Source organism: Mustela putorius, unplaced genomic scaffold, assembly GCF_011764305.1.
Source record: "Mustela putorius furo isolate JIRA1106 unplaced genomic scaffold, ASM1176430v1.1 tig00000596_pilon_pilon_pilon, whole genome shotgun sequence".
Classification (NCBI taxonomy): domain Eukaryota; kingdom Metazoa; phylum Chordata; class Mammalia; order Carnivora; family Mustelidae; genus Mustela; species Mustela putorius.
This window is the reverse complement of record NW_025421428.1, coordinates 8,845,673-8,863,364: the sequence shown is the minus strand read 5'-3', so window position 1 is coordinate 8,863,364 and position 17,692 is coordinate 8,845,673. Positions and strand designations below refer to the sequence as shown.

Genomic DNA, 17,692 nt, shown 5'->3' with positions numbered 1-17,692 from the left:
TAAAAAGCAACAGTCCTTGGTATAAAGAATTAAGGCTAGATAGAGAATTTTCTTGAGGGCGCTTAGAAAAGAAAGTAATGCATGATAGGAAAACATGGTTACAACCTGCCAGTGGTGAGCCTCAGCACAGCCTCCTGGCATCAGCCCAACTGGGATTCAGCCAGCGATGGAAGAGGAGGACTGCGTGTGCAGCATGATCCACACCCCTGGCTCTCCACGGGTGTGCGTGGACGACGGATGGGATGCTGTCCCAGTAGCCCTCCATGAGGACTGCCACTACGTCTACGATACTGGTGAGCTGAGCAGGAGGAACAATATTAAGCAGAACTCAAGGCAGAAAACACTGCACAAGGCAGAGAGGACTGATACTAATGAAAAGCACAGCTGATTAAGAGGATCAAATTTCTACGTGCAAAGCAACACTGCATCAAAATACACAAAGCAAAAAGCTGCCGGAAATGAAGTGAGTTCAATGAAACCACAATCATAGAAGGAGCCTTTGGCATGTCTCTTCCCAGAATGTGTGTGTGCGCCCTCGCACGTATTTCTGCATGCTCACATGTATGCAGCTGTGTGCATGCGTGTCTACCTACAAAAAAATACACGCATATAAAGATATATGTACATACCTGTGCATATATGAATACTGAGTAATGAAACTAACAAGCCTGGTGTTATATAAATGAAAATATCTCTTTTCAAATATCCATCGAATACTTACAAAAATTGGTTATATATTAGACCATAAAGAAATGCTCAGTAAGCTCCAAAAAGTAAATGCTGTATTACCCACATTCTTTGACCTTACTATATTACACCTAGGATTTAGCAATAAATATAGAAAGAATTCTAACTGATTAGAAAACACACATACACAACCAGAGAAAGACAATTATCACATGATCTCCCTGATATGAGGAATTTGAGAGGCAAAATGGGGGTTTGGGAGGTAGGGAAGGAAAAAATGAAACAAGATGGGATCGGGAGGGAGATCAACCATAAGAGACTCTTAATCTCACAAAACAAACTGAGGGTTGCTGGGAGGAGAGGGGGTAGGGACGGGGTGGTTGGGTTATGGACACTGGGCAGAGTATGTGCTATGGTGAGTGCTGTGAAGTGTATAAGCCTGACGATTCACAAAGCCTGGTGATTTGTACCCCTGGTAAAAATAATACATTATATGTTAATTTAAAAATTAAAAAAAAAAAAGAAAAAAAACAAAACACACATGCACTCACAAGCATCTCTTAGGTCAAAGAAAAAGCAAAAAATGTAAAACAAAAAACTATTTGAAGATAACATCGGTGAGAACACTATGTATCAAAATGTATGAGATTTGACCAAAGTGGTACTCAGAGGAAAATTGATAGCCTTAAAAGTTTATTAAACTACTAAGAATTATGACAAATACTGTTAAGCAGGTATTTAACATAAAAGTTGTGGGATTTTTTGCATGGATGAACTATCACTGCACTGACTCATACATACATTATCTTATTAATCCTTACAACAACTCATTTTATACAGGAGGAAGAGGAAATGCAGAGGGGATGCATAACATGTTCCAGGCCACACAGCTGGTAAATGATGGAGGTGGGAGTCGAACTCAAGCCTGCCTCCCCAGAGCACAAACTTCCTGCCATCACAGGGGACCGCTGGTGCTGGATACCATGAGTCATTCGTCTGCTTTAAAAATAACTACACATTGTTACGGGAAACCATTAAATCACAGAAACATATGCTAGCACTTCTAATTGGAGCCATTTCTACTTCCTTTCTTTCTAGTGGCACCATGTTTCCAAACTTTTAATAATTAGAAATAATTTCCCTTGTGGAAGCTCCAAGTTTGGTGGGTTGAAATCCACAGATGGATTCTCTCCTTGGATCTTGTTTTTCCTCTCCCTTCTTAAAAATGTAATTCAGTTACCTCTCCAAGGATTTAGCAGAGGCAACCCTGAAAATCCCATTACTGCTTCAACCACAACAAAAAGGAGTCTCTGGGGCTGAGCATGAGGTGACCGGGACAGGGGACACGTGGCACCTCTGTTCCAGCTGCAAACCCCGTGCAGACTGGAAACCAGCCGACTGAGCAGCAGAACGAAGGCTCGGCCAGAAGCAGAGATGTGGGGAGCAGGATAAGGGAAGGGGCTGGAGAATGGGGGCTACCGGAAGCTGCACAAGCTGGGAGCTTCCCTCTTTACCCACCCGACCCTGCCATCAACCCCTGAGTGTGGAGGAGAAAACGAAAGCTCAGAGAGATTAAGGAACCTATCTAGGCCTCACAGTGGGTGCGTGGGAGTGGAGCCCAGGTCTGTCTGGCTCCAGCGCCTGTGTTCCGACCCACTCACTGGCCCTCAGAAACACATGGGGAGTTGGCTTTTCTCAAATAACACCCTCAGCCTGGAAGGCTTGCTCTGTGCTGCCCCGGGAGGACTGAAGCTGGCCCCTTTGCTCCTTCTCGGGTCCCTGGTTATGCAACGGGAGGCCAGGAGAGGCTCCTCTTCGAAGGGGTGGCACACCATTTCCAGCCCCCCGGTGCCCTCTTGCACCCCAGGGAGCACAGGGAGCTCACTACTGCAGCAGAACTAATTCCACTGTCAGAGTGTTCTGACCCTCCACAAAATACGCAGACTCCAACACCTGTCTACTCCCCAGGGCCTAAGAGTACATTGTGACACACTGAGCATGGGGGGGGGGCTCCCCCAAAAGGCCTGTTCCCAGCAATCTGGGCCTTGGTAATGCCTGGGCAGAAACTCCATCTAAACATCCCTTCAGCCCCACAACAAAACCGCCCCAAAGAGAGCAAATCTTTTATAGTTAATACTGTGCAAATCCAGGGAAGTCTTTTCAGCACTGTTATTAGCCCATAACTGGAAATATTTAAAAGCCTAAACTGTAATGAAATCATAAGCAGAGTCACCTCCCACTCGTCCCGTGCCGGCGCCGTTCTCAAGCCCCATGTACAGCTAGCGCTCACCACAAGGGCGACACGGTACTTCTCTGTGTCATTCATGTATTTAACGTCTCATTCCCTCATCAGACTTACGACTCATCAGAGCAGGAAGTGGGTCGTGCTCCAGAGCTCAGTCCCGGCAGCTGGAAGAGAGCACGCAGGAGCTGCCTGGTAAACATTAGCTGAATGAAGGATGCATGGGAAAGGCAGATTTTATGTGAGCCGCACAACTTCTTGTAAGTACTTCACAAGTGCATTGCTACCCTCGTTTTGTAGCTGAAGACCGAGACACTGAGAGTCAAGTGATGATAATAGTAAAATAAAGAACTAATATTTCCATAAAGGTATACAGAATTTAGTATTTATTTTATTTTTTTAATCATTTTTTTAACGTGAAGTGTAGCGGACACACAACGTCACATTAGTTGCGGGTGTACAACACAGCGACTCCCAGGTTTCTACGTCCTGCCCTGCTCACAGCAAGGGTAGCTGCCGTCGTCACCACACGACGCTGGCACAGCGTCATTGACTATAGCCCTCGTGCTGGGCCTTTTATTCCCGTGACTTACTCATTCCATAACCGGGTGCTTGTATCTCCCACCCTCTTCCCCCTAAAATTTAATTTGTAGTAAAATTAATTTAGTATTTAAGTAAATAATAACAACAAAACCAAGCACTTACTATGTACCAGGTCCTAAATTAAGAGCTCTGCCCAGATTACGGGATCATAACAGTAATAACAGTAACACAGCTGCCAGTGAGGTTTTACCTCTATTTTTACAGAAGAAACTGAAGCCAAGAGAGTTGCTTCAACCTGTCTGAGGCCACGCGGTGGGAGAAGTGGCTGAGGCAGGATTCGAACACAGGTCCGTCCCACTGTGTTGTCAGGCCTTCGTCTACCCCAGTCAGATCTTCCGGTGCCTGGCAGCCAGTGCGGCAAGAAGGGGGCACCGCTGGACCCAGAGGTGCCCAGGCTGTGGCTCTCCCTGTGGGATCAGCACTCCCCGCGAAGGCTCACCACCACACTGTGGCCACCCCTCCCGGCCCCATCTTCCATCTCCTCCCCTCTGCCTCCCCGGCACTCGGCGTGGCCTGTCCATCCCCGGTCCCGGCGTCACGGGGCCCACACTCAGGCCTGAAGGTCCTGCCAGCTCTGACACGTGACAGGCAGCGGCGGCGCCGGTGGGAGAGTGTGGGGCTTGGAGCTGGGAGACTTGGACCTCTGGCCTGGCAACTCAACAGCGGGGTGGCCTCAGGCAAGTCCTTTTCACCTCCCAGGGCCCCAGTTTCTTGACTGGGACTGGGGGTAATGAAGAGGTCCTGAGCAGTCTCCTGGCCTGGGGCCTTGGACCCCTGAGGTGCCCAAGAAGTGGAGCCTGAAACTGCCTCCACGGCCAGGCCCCACTCGGAAGAACGTCGGGCCGCCCATGGAGGGATGTACCCGTCTGGGTTCGCCATAACCATGGATGGTGCCCAGATGCCGACCACGTGGTGGCCACCCACCTCAGCAGGCCAGTGCTGGGAGAGTCTGTCTGGACGGGGACAGCACAGCTGGGATGCCTCAGCTCCTGTCCTACTAATACAGTTCCTGCAGCAGACGAGGCTGTGTTAATGGCCTCGTTAAGATGGACAGTAATTGGACCAGCCACCGGCCCTGGCTGCCACAGGGCTGAGCCGCGCCAGAGTCCAGGGCTAGGCTGAGAGGTGCAGATGCGTGGCGGGAAACAGCTGTACGGGTATCAGCCATGCTCTGTGGCAAGAAAGGTCGGCCTTGCCCGTACCACCACACCCTCACGGCGACTGGCACTGAAGGTACTCACCTTCCCAGATGAGGAAATGAAAGCTCAGAAAGGAAAAGTGACTTGTCTAAGATCTTACAGCTTGCAAGCAGGGGCATCAGGATTTAAATTCAGGCCCGTCTAACTCCAAAAACTGGGGGCAGAGAGCCATGCTCAGGGCTGGAGACTGGGAGTCCTTGGCCAGCACAGGGATGAGGGTCCCAGCCGCTCACGCTGTGGCCTGCCCCCATTCCCAGAGGAGGCGTCTGGCAGCTGCTATCTGCCCCCCGTGGCTTGCCCACCTGCAGACTGGACCTCCTCTGAGATGGACAGCTCCCCAGAACGTATTTCTGCTCTGCCCCCTCCTCTGCACCCCACACAGGGCTTGGTGACGCCCTGTGGCTGGGACACAAGGGCCAACAAGACTGCCACGGAGGGGCAGACAGCCCCGGGGCCCGGCGCGGCCAGCTAGCAGCTGGCTCTCGGCTCTGGATGCCCTCAGGGGCATATGGCCAAACCTTCTTCCTGCCGGTGAATGTGGGCCCCCCACCAGGGGTGTCCACAAGGCGCCCCAGCCCCCAGGAGGGAGCGCCAGGCTGACGAAGGAGGTGCTCTCCTGAACAGACACCTTCTCTTAAACTGAGGGACACCCATGGTCCGTGGTGTGGAGCCCGCCCGAAGCTGGGCGCCCTCCACCTCCCGGAGCCAGAGCCGTGGCCAGCACCAGGGCTCCACCGCAGCCCAGAAACTCACTGCTCTCTTGTTCCTCCCATCACCGCCCGCCTCACTTCCATCCCGAGGCTGGTTTTGGTTTTTCTCACACAGCTATCTATTTAATAAGGAAAATTCTGCTGTGTTGAGAGGAAAAAACCCTCCACAGCATAAAAATATGCCACAGTTCCATCTGACACTTTCCTTTTTCTCTCTCCCTTGCCTTTAAAACTTGAGATGAAAGCTTTTTTTCCATGTTCTCCTGCTCTGCCTTGAAACAATCACTTTCAAACTTCAGAAATGAGGAGTGCTGGCATCCAGAACTATACTTGTATGGTCTGATCACATAAACTGTCTTGATAAATTCCAAATGAAACAACAAAGCAGCAGCTCATTAGGGTTTTGTTGTTTTTTTTTTTTTTTTTTTTTTAAAGAGAGCACAAAGCACTTTCACGTCCTGCAGGAGGAGACGTCAGCAGCAGTTCAGGGTCCCCAGAGGCGGGAGACTGTGACTTTTACTTAGTGCCCGCTGATTCGTATCAATCACACAAAGCGCAGCCTTCGTAGCAAACCCTCCCTTAAAGAAGAGTCCTTGCTCTCTGCTCAGCAGGGAGCCTGCTTGCCTCTCTCTCTCTCTCTCTCTCTCTCTCTCTCTCTGCCTGCCTCTCTGTCTACTTGTAATCTCTCTCTGTCAAATAAATAAATAAAATATTTAAAAAAAAAAAAAAAGGGCGCCTGGGTGGCTCAGTGGGTTAAGCCGCTGCCTTCGGCTCAGGTCATGATCTCAGCGTCCTGGGATCGAGTCCCGCATCGGGCTCTCTGCTCAGCAGGGAGCCTGCTTGCCTCTCTCTCTCTCTCTCTCTCTCTCTCTCTCTGCCTGCCTCTCTGTCTACTTGTAATCTCTCTCTGTCAAATAAATAAATAAAATATTAAAAAAAAAAAAAAAAAAAAAAAAAGAAGAGTCCTTATGTGAGATGCGCTAGAAGCTCACGGACGCTGAGAGCACGGTCTCCCAGGTCTGCAGAAAGGGGGCAGACCCAGGCAGTCACATGGCAGGTGGTCAGAGACCTTGTTTCTTAGACGAGCACATGGCCTCATTTATTTCTTGGTGCTGAGGCTAATGAATCACAGGGGCACATGGGCAGGGCTCTGCAGCCTGCACAGAATCCCGGGGTCTGGGGGAGCCAATTCTCCTCCCGGCTCCCTGAGGTGAAATGAGGACACAATCCCAATCCTCCCCCGCCATGGGGATTACCTGGTCATCCACACAGATGCAGTGGGGTAACCTAATGTTTGCTCAAGCTCTCTAGGGAGCCATGGGACCGGAAAGCAAATGCCACTGTTCTGATGAGCAGTTAAGAAGGGGTGTGAGGAGAAGGTATTAATCTGGTTAATATTATTATTGTTTTGTACTGGACACGGTGCAAAGTAAATCACACGTACTATCTCATGGAATCCTTCAACAATTCTACTGGCAGTGGAGAAGAAACTGGCATTTGTGGCTGCCTAATATCTATCCCAATTCTTTTGGAAACAGCCCTGACTTCTCCTTTGGGGGAAACTGTACCTCCCATACTCATAATCCATGTGGTTCTGGTAAGTTTGGAGCAATTCCATTCCTTCCTCTGCCCCGGGAGGTAAAAACAAATTTTAAAAATGAATCATTGGGGTAAGAAAAAAAAAATCCTACAAATAATTCAGAGATGAAAGAAGAGATTGAAGCTAAAATCACAAACTGTCTACACACAGGATACAAAGCTACAAAATTCTATTCAGAGAAAAATCCAGAGCCACAAATGCTTATATGAATAATGAAGAAAGTTTAAAAAAAAGAAATGAACTTAGTGTTTATTACAGAGAACTAGGAAAAGGACAAAACAAAGCAAAAGGAAGTGGGAGAAGACAATTAAAAATACAAAAGCAAAAATAATGATTTAGAAAAGTAAGGCCTGTAGGGTGATAAATAAAGCTCAAAGTCGGTTCTCTGAAAAAGTCGAAGTTGACAATCCTTTGGTATGTATGATGGACAAAAAACAAAAGACAGAAAGAAAACACAGATGTATAATGTTAGGGATGAGAAAGAGAGAGAATATCATTCCAAATATAGAGGAGATGTTAAAATAGGAATATGTGTCATTTTTTTTGCAACATATTTGAAAATCTAGATGAAATGGGTGCTTCCCAGGAAAATCTACCTTCCCAAAACTGTTTTGGGGAGAGGCAAACACTTTCAACTATCAATAAAGAAAAAATATTAATAATATTGAAAAAATACCCTAATTAAATATATTAAATATCCAAATACTTTGTGGAGCCCATCTATAAAACCTTAAAAGAACAACTGATGTTATTTAAACTGTTCCAGAGCATAGAGAAAATCGGAAATATGTGGAGTTCTTATACCAGAGCCTGACAGGAATGGCATTAAAGAGACCAGGGGCACCTGGGTGGCACAGTCGTTTAAGCATCTGACTTTTGGTTTCAGCTCAGGTTATGAGCTCAGGGTCATGAAATCAAGCCCCGAGTTGGGCCCCATGCTGGGTGTGAAGTCTGCTTGAGATTCTCTCTTCCTCTCTTTCTGGCCCTCCCCCCACATACTCTACCTAAGTAAATAAACCTTTAAAAAGATTTTAAAAAAGAGAGACCATGGGACGCCTGGGTGGTTCAGTTGGTTAAGCGGCTGCCTTTGGCTCAGGTCATGATCCCAGGGTCCTGGGATCAAGTCCCACATCGGGCTCCTTGCTCCGCAGGAAGCCTGCTTCTCCCTCTGCCACTCTGCCTGCCTGTGCTCACTCTCTCTCTCTCTCTGACAAATAAATAAAATCCTAAAAAAAAGAAGAGAGACGAGAGAGAGAGAGACCAATCTCATTAATAAAGATCCACAGATTCCAAACAAAGCACTAGAAAATAAATAAAATAAATAAAAAATAAAATAAAAATATTTTTATAAAATATTTTATAAAATAAAAAAATATTAGCAATTAGTAGTATATTAAAGAATAATACAGCAAATAGGTTTACTACAAGAGTGCAATGATACTTAACAGAGGATCTGGAGAGAAGCTAAAAAGCCATTGATAACTTTTTTAATATCCATCCCTGGTAAAGCACTGAGCTAGGAACAGACTTCCTTAATGTGATAAAGAATGCATGTTAGAAAAATTAAAATAATGTTCTTATATGAAAATATTAAATATTAAATAATGTTCTTAATATGAAATGCTGTTAATAGGAATGAGTTGTCCTGCTATCATTTACCACTATTCTGGATATAAGAGCCAATGAGGTAAGACAAGACAAAGAAATGTGTTATAAGTACATATTTTTTTAAAGATTTTATTTATTCATTTGAGAGAGAGAGGGACAGAGAGAGCACACGTGAGTTTAGGGGAGGGGCAGAGGGACAAGCAGACACTGTGCCAAGCGTAGAGCCTAACGGGGACTTAATCCCAGGACCCTGATACCACGACCTGAGCTGAAATCAAGAGTCGGATGCTCAACCAACTAAGCCACCCAGGAGCCCCAGAAATGTGTTATAAACATTAAAGACACCAATAATATTGCCATTATTTTCAGGTGATATAGTTATATTAGTTATATAATTAAATAACCTAGGATATTCAACTGAAAAACTATTAGTACTAAATAATATAACTAAGTTCAAAGAAATTATACAGAAGTCAATGGTATTCTTACATACTAGAAATCATCAGCTCGGAGCACCTCGGTGGCTCAGTGAGTTAAGCATCTGCTTTTGACTCAGGTCATGATCTCAGTGTGCTGTGATTGTGTCCCGTAGGGCTAGGGCTCCCTGCTTACTAGGGAGTCTGCTTCTTCCTCTCCCTCTGCCCAGTCCCGCCGTGTTCATTTGCATGTGTATGCTCTCGCCCTCTCTCTCAAATAAAGTCTTAAAAAAAAAACCCATCAGCTAGAAAACAGAAAAAAAAAAGAGAGAGTGAGCCTGTATAGTAAAAACAGAAGTATAAAACCCCTGGGAGTTAATGTAAACAGAAATGTGTTAGATCTATACAAAGAAAACTAATTTGATAGAAAAATTACACAACATGAATTAAAATAAATATGCACATTTCTCAGGCTTATTAATCCTTTGAAAAATCTACTTCACTTAAATAAAAGCACAATTCATACCAATATGAACTTTGTCTCTATCATGCTCTGTATTGTACTTGTCACAATAAGAATGTAACACTTTGGTAACTAGGATAAAAACTAATGAAATAAAATCTCTTAAGGATACGAAAGATGCAAATAATGAGGACATATATAATATTCTTAGATGGGAAGAATCAATATCATGAGAATGTCGATTATTGCCTAATTAATACATTAACTTCACGTGATCCCAGAATTGATTCCGAAGTTTACCTGAAGGAGTAAATACATGAAAACAGAACATTTTTGAAAAGAAGAATGAGAAAAGAAGCTTGTTATAAAACATGCTATGAACCTACAGTCACCGCGCGGTGTAGCACCGTTCCAGAATCAGACAAACCGAAGGTAGGGAGTAGGGAGACCAGCAATGGATGCACACAGACACAGAAAGCTAGGGAAGGATAAAGGTACAGTTTAAATCAATAGCACCCGTCAATAAATGGTATTGGGAAAAATTATTATCTATTTAAGAAAATAGAAAGCTGGATGTTCATTCCTTAACAGAGAATAAATTCCAGGTGATTTAGAGATCAAGATATAAATAGGAAGAAGAGTAGAATAAAATACAAGAGAATCTTCTTAAAATGAGACTTTCTTTTTCTGGTTATTTATACCAGCAAAGGTCTTGTGCTGACAAGAGTGCATGGAAATAGTCACTTGTACAAGGCTGACTGTGGTATAAAGTGATAGAAACTTCTAGAGGAATCTGGTAGCACCTATCAAAAATTTCAAAGATGTGTTTTCCAGGATCCAGCAGCTCCACTTCTAGTCATGTATCCTATAGCAATAGTCCTCCAAATTACCAAAATAAGCAGGGATACTCATTACACCATTGTTTGTCATTTATAATTGTGAAAAATTGCATGGTTTCCGGATTTTTTTTTTTTAATCCAAGCAGTGGAATACACTGCAGCTAATTAAAAGAATAAAATATATTTCTAAGAGCCGACAGGGAAAAATATCCATAATGTGTTTTTAAGTGAAAAAAATCAGGTATGATTTTGTAGACTGCACTGATTCACTCATGCAGGTACAAGGAAACAGGGGTAGGGACAGGGAGAGAGAATTATTGCCCCGGCTATTAGTGGTAGCCATCTTTAGGGATGGAATTGTAGGGTTGTTTCCTGCTTTATGTTTTACATTTTTAAGACTTTAGCTATAAATATATTTTATATTTTGTAAATATATACATTTTATAAATATACAAATATATTTTATATATAAATATATTTTATATTTTTTAAGACTAGCTATAAATACGTACTACTTTTGGAAATATGAAAGAGCAAGGTCTATCTTCTTTCTGTTCTTCCTTTCAATCATCAGAAAAGCAAACACTTTGTGGGCAGGGAGGAGGGAGGTAATATCTTACACAATGATTTTCTGAGCATTTTTAGCTACTGGGGAAGACTTGGTCTTTAGGTTTTGATTTAAAGGCCACTGACCTTTACAGGCTGCCTCTCACCTTGTCTCTGGGCCACTGTTAACCCTCCATCATCTCCCGACTCCTCTCTGCTTTTGGTCTCCACCTCCAATCTATCCTGCACCTATCGCTTCTCGGCCTTTTGGCTAAGATCAAGTGCAATCTATCCTGCACCTGATGATCTTTCTAAAACCTAATCAGACCATGCCCTTCCCCAACTTTAAAATTACCCAGAGACTTTCTTTCCCTGGGGGGAAGTCAAGTGTTTGTGGCCTTGTGGGTTCTGCGCACCCCTGCACCTCTGGTCTCTTTTCCCATCCCCTCCTCATGTGATGCTCCAGCTGCGTGGGCCTCTGTGGTTCCCCAGACAAGCTCTCTGCTCAAGCCTCTGAGCTTGGCAGAGCCAAGATGTCCCCTTGCCGGCGCGGCCTTCTCCTCCGGCGGTTAGGGGACTCTTCTGGAGCACGCTGCCCTTCCTCCCGTTACAGCATTTATCACACACTCCTTGTCTTATCCAGCTCTGCAAGCTCAAGGGGCCAGCACTGAGCCCAGCACACAGTAGGGGCTCAGAAGATGTCTGGGGGACAACTGGACCGGATATTGGGTCTTTATGTAAAACTACTTGACACTCTGGTCTGGCACTGAAATTCCACTGCTCAGTAGAGGTGGCCTCGGCCACCAGGCACCCCACTCCATAGCCACCCCAAGAGGGTCGGCCCTGTGTTCCAGTATCTCCAGGCTAAATAGCCGTGTTTCTCTGAGTGTTACAATGGGCTTCCAGAGCAGCTGATGTCACCAAAAGGAAACGCAAGATGATTCCCCCAGTGAAAGCCTCCGAAACCTGCCTCATATTGGGTAGAATCGAGGCTGCCCACGTGCCAAGGAAAACACTCCCGAGCTTGTCTTTCCAGCCCTGGCCCAGAGATTCGCTACTGTGCACAGAAAGGCTTCCTGGACATCCGAGGCCACCAGGATCCCAGCCAGAGAGTGAGCTCACAGACTTACAGACGATGGCTGCCTCATCCCCCGAAGTATTTTCCATTTCCTCTAATGTGCTCAGGGATCTGTGACCACACTTCACCTAGTCTTTAAGTGTAACAAAAAATAACTGAGGCAAAGGTAAAACTGTCAGATTTAGTCTTTACTCAATGGAAACTGTGTAACAAAACACAACATTCTAAACCTCAGTTAGCAATCTCTGCATTCTCTGGAAAACAAGCAACAGATTTGCAGAGGGTCAGCTAGATCCAAACTGGTTTTCACTTTTGCAAAGCAAATTCTTTTCTGATTTTGCTGAAATCAGATACTGAGAGACTCCTTGGCCTCTTTGGAAGAAGGAAGACATCTGACTACTAATTTATCTGTGGTTTTCAAGCCCAGCTGTTTTGATCACTCTCTTTCTTGACAGAGATGAGAGGCTGTGGGTCTGCATAGGGCTGTCCTAGAAAACCCATTTTCAGGGAGCAGGGGCTTCTGCTCCACGGTGGGGCCCATTGCTCTGCATTCTGCCCTTTTCCATGTCACACTGTGTATCTGAGGCTCCCAGCTCAGTCATATTCCTCCGGCCTGGGGACAGCCTGGATTTCTCCAGCCCTATGCAGGGTCTGAGTCTGCAGTCTGGGCTACTCCCACCAAACCCAAGCTGGGGATGTCACCAGGGCACGAGATGAGCCCCACCAGCAGAGGGCACTGGTAGTACTCATGCCCCGGACTGGTCTGAGATGGTGTGCTCCTGCTGGGATGGGAGGGTAAGGCTGAGGTCCTGCGGCAGACTGGAAGGCCCACCCACACTCACTCTCCTTGTGCTGCCTTCTCCTGCCCACCAGATGCCATTCTCTCAGGAAATGATTCCAGAAACCTGATCCCCTTGACTCTGGGCTCCCGGTCACCTCCTTGAGACTCTGACTTCTACTCCGGTTGCTTCTACCCACCTCACTCAGTCCCAGCCCCTCCTCTTCTCCACAGCTCACTGCCATTCCTACAGGCTTTGGGCCAATGTCCCATTAGAACAGTCTTGGCCAAGCCATCAGAGGATCTTTTGCAGGGAAAAGAGAGACCAAGCAGCAGGGAGGCTGAAGCAGGAGGGGGCAGGAGGGAAGGTGGTGGGTGGCTCTGGGGACAGGAGGCTCCACGGGCACAGGGTGCTATATGCTTAGGGATAAGCCCACGCAGTGAGGCCCACCTCTTTGTGAAAGGGCATTAGTGTTCCAAATATTCGCTCAGTGCCTCCCCCATTCCAGACACAGGTGAATAGGGGAGAGCCACACAGGTGTGGTCCCCAACCCCATGAAGTATACAGGCCAGCAGAGGCATTCAACAGAGGCATTCATTACACAAATAACTAAGGGTGGGAATAGCTAAAAAAAACAAAAAACAAACAAACAAAAAACCTCTAGGATAGGCTTACTTTGGGGAATTAGCCTCAGATGTCAATGAGAGGCCCGGAAGGAACCAGTGGCATAAGAGAGAGAAATGGGTTGATTATGTCTTTAATACTCAAGGAGTTCATTCTGTTTTCCCTGGCCTTAGCCGTCCGCCTCAACTCCAGAGATACTAAGTAAACTGTCTGAGGTCACTCAGCACATACATGGCAAAAGTGGGATCCGGGCCCAGGTCAGTGGGCTCTAGCACCCACACCCTTACCTACACATCATTGTAGCTCAATGCATACACTAGACAAATGTATTAAAAATTCAAAACATCGGGCGCCTGGGTGGCTCAGTGGGTTAAGCTGCTGCCTTCAGCTCAGGTCATGATCTCAGGGTCCTGGGATCGAGTCCTGCATCGGGCTCTGCTCAGCGGGGAGCCTGCTTCCTCCTCTCTCTCTCTCTGCCTGCCTCTCTGCCTACTTGTGATCTCTCTCTGTCAAATAAATAAATAAAATCTTTAAAAAAAATTCAAAACATCTGGGCTGTTTGGGTGACACGGGTAAGTGTCTGACTCTTCGTTTCAGCTCAGGTCATGATCTCAGGGTCGTGAGATCGAGCCCCACATCAGGTTCCAGGCTCAGCTCAGCTCAGAGTCGGCTTGAGAGTCTCTCCCTCTCCCCCGCCCCTCCCCCCAGCCCATGAGCGCACTCTCTCCCTCTCAAATAAATAGAATCTTAAAAAGAAACAACTCAGACATCAGCGTCCAAATCCTGACACTGCCTCTAATTTATCCAGTGAGATCCTGGGTGGGTTCTTCGGCTTCCTTCTTCATCTGGGAAATGGAGACGGTATCTGTAACCTGCTCACAGGGCTATGGTAACGTCTACAGGAGTTCACGCACTTGAAAGGGGCCAGCACAGTAGCTCAAGTTACTTGTAAAAAAAGCCCCAACAAATTTAAGGGTGGATGAGGGACCCTACCTGTTTCTGGAAACCTTCCAGATGAGATTAGACAGCTCCTCACAGAGCCTCCCCTGACTTAACACTAAAAGTTTTGAGGGAAAAAAAAAAAAAAAAAAGAAAAACAATGGGGGCACTTGTCCGGCTCAGTCAGTGGAGTGTGTGACTTTTGAACTCAGGGTCGTGAGTTCAAGCCCCATGTTGGGTGTAGAGATTACTTAAAATAAAAGCTTAAAAAAAAGAAAAAGAGAAAAGGGGCCCCTGCGTGGCTCAGTCGGTTAAGCATCTGCCTTTGGCTCAGGTCATGATCTCGGGTGCCTGGGACTGAGCCCCGCATCGGGCTCTCTGCTCAGTGGGGAGTTTGCTTCTCCCTCTCCCTCTGCCCTTCCCCCTGCTCATGCTCTCTCTCAAATAAATAAAAAATAAAACAAAATAAAGAAAGAAAAAAAAAAGATGAAAACCACCTCACCAAGCCTGGCAGACAGCCTTATTGCTAGGACCCAGGAAGAAACTAAACATACTATAGGCAGATGAGGAGGACAGAAATTAAGCAAGTGTAGACCTTGTCAATTTATTCCTCTTAGGACCTACCCCCAGACTCATAGACCCATGGATCTAAAAACGAGAAAAGTCAGGTTGATGACCAGTATGCTGCCCAGCAGAAGCTGATTTGGGGGCTCTGCAATATGCCAGCTGGCTCTCTGCCCTTCCTCTACTCACCGCCACTTACAGATTGTGACCCCCAGAGAAGAGCTGGAGTGTATCCAGAGGGAACCCCAAATGCCTGTTGATAAATGCTGAAGATGAATAGATGTCACTTTATTCCAGGATGTGGTCAGAGGAAAGAAAATCCAACAAGAGAACACCTGGAAAAATACTGCCAAACCATGGAGCCTGGAATGCATGAAGAACGGGCTGAACCATGAGAACATACGTCCTCAAATGGTCTACTCCAGGATCCAAAAGAAGGTTCAAGACACGACTTCTTTTCAATATAGCATAAGAAGACAAGGCTTTGGTGAAAGGCGAGAACTGTCAGAGGTGAAACTCCGTGTGAATGAGCTAGACAGAGAGATGCCTGAGATAAGAAAAGTAGAAATGGAAACTAAGAAACACAACAAAAGAATTAAAAAAAATAAATTAACACCAGAGGCAGCGAGGAACGAAATGGACACTTGGGAAGCTTGCATCACTGATGTGGAGGGCCAATTTGGCAAGGTCAAATGCCAAGGGAAAAGACACGGGAAGAAAGGATATAAGGGCATGTGGGGGCCTGAGAACAGACAGCTGAGCCAGGGCAGGGGTCTTCCCAAGGAGTGTGTGCCAGGGCCTGGGAAGGAGACCCAACCCGAGACATATCCAGGATGAATGCCTGAATTAGAAAAGAAAAGAAAAAAAGAAAAAAGAAAAAAGAAAAAAAAAAAAAGCCTTGCAAAGATCCAGGGAAAAAGCAAAAGCAGCAATCCACAAAAACCCGACCCTCCCCAAGAGTTGCAGGGACCCCTTTCGCTCTGCTCTCATGCAACCTGACGATCCCCCGAATGACTCCGATGACGGCAGCTTCCCTGCCCAGCTGCTTCCCTGTGGGAGGGGGAGCTTCTCAAAGGCAGAAGGACTGTTTATTTGAGAAATGTTAGTGGACATCTGGTGATTTGTCAATTGCTTTGATTTTTTTTTTTTTAAGAAGAAAAATATTTCCCCCTAGTAATTATGGTACTTAAGTGTAAAGACCCAAAGAGACGACATATGATTTTGGATGCCATAAAAGTTGGTCAATGCACATTTTTTCCACAAATTTATGAGCACATTTCAGCATCGCAGACTGAGGGCAGCAGCAGACGTCAACTTCTGGGCGCACTGTGAGCAGAGCCCACGTGCTCTAGCCGCGCTCCCTTGTCAGCAGCATGCAAAGCCCAGAACCGTCCCCTGCAGATGCCGCCCCCGTGGACGGGTCAGCTCGGGGTGCTGCAGGTGAGCTCTGAGGAGGAATGCCTCTCTGGGAGCCCAGTGGAGAAGCCCTAAGTCATCAGCCACAAAGACAGGGGCATTTCTGTCACGTCCAATGAGGGGTGTGGGGAGGGTGCTTCCTGCCAGCTCCCTAAGCGCTGAGCACCAAAACCCCAGGAAGTAGGAGCTTGCACTTGGCCGTGGACAGCAGGCTGCCCTGAGGGGAGCTGACGATGGTGTGGGTGGGCTGGAAGGTGAGGTATCTCCGGGGGCACAGTAAAAAGGTCTGCTCGGAGGCTGAAAAACTTTGTCTCTGCTATAGAGGAAGAGCGTCCCCTCAGGGCAAAGGTGAAGGAAAATAACTTGCAAATGTTGGATTTCCTGAGCTGCAGTGGGCACCGCTCTGGGCGAAGGCCTGCTCTTCCCTCCGACTGGAGTACAGGTCCTTTGCACAGTGTAACAACCTCTATGGATAAGTTTATTCCTAGGTATTTTATCAACCTGACAGTGACCTGGCCTGGATCTTGCTCTAGGCAAGACTAGTGACCAGTTTGGTGACACAGAGCCCATACACCAGGGCGCCAGGGGAGAAGGGGCTCAGAGAGGCTCCCGGGACAAGACAGCTGCCTCAGAGCGAGGGCGGGGGGGGGGGGCGGCGGGAGCCTCAGGCAGGCCAGTGCTGGCACAAGACCACGGTCATTGAGTTCCTACTGTGCACCAGGCTCTGGGCTGAGAGCCACATATGCATGATCACTTGGGGCCCTCAACTTACAGAAGAGGAAGTGAGGCTCAGAGAGGCTAAGCTGTGCGTCTGAAGTCAAACAGCAAGTGTGTGGCAGAGCTGAGATTGCACCTCAGGTCACCTGAGGTCTGGGCTCTGGCCTGCAACGTGGCCTGGCCTTGCCCCTCCTTCCACTGGCCCCACAGGACGTCGCAGGAATGCACGAGGTCTGCAGAGCAGGGGGCAGGGGGTGCCACCACTTCATGCTGAGTCCGAGCCAGGCCTTCTGCTCTGGGCCTTAGACCCTCTCCTCAGCTCACCTACCCACTAGGCCCCAAGGAGAGCTTCGCTACCCCCATCATCCAAATGGGGAGACTGAGACTCAGAATGGTCGGGTGACTTTCCAGAGGTCTCCTGGCCAGTGGCTGGAGAAGCCAACATTTGAATCCAGGTCTGGCTGGCCTCAATCCATCCTCAGTTCAAAACGAGGACCATAGCAACTGCCTTTCAGTCGCTCCATTTTGTTTCAGGCCAGGAGCTGAGTCCTGTCGTCCTTGCCTGGAAGTCTGAGTCATAGACCCTGACTTCGGAGGGGACAGATGTCCTTCTGGGGAATGGAAACATGTCTGGGCCAGAACAGGACGTAGTTCCAAGTGGA

The 17,692-nt window shown here is 47.0% G+C and overlaps 1 protein-coding gene across 8 annotated transcripts in view; it reads right to left on the bottom strand.

Moving 5' to 3' along the window:
- The window catches only part of RALGPS1 (Ral GEF with PH domain and SH3 binding motif 1), a 270,593-nt gene that overhangs the window by 52,772 nt on the left and 200,129 nt on the right, over window positions 1–17,692 (bottom strand). The gene's annotated exons all lie outside the window — the stretch shown is intronic.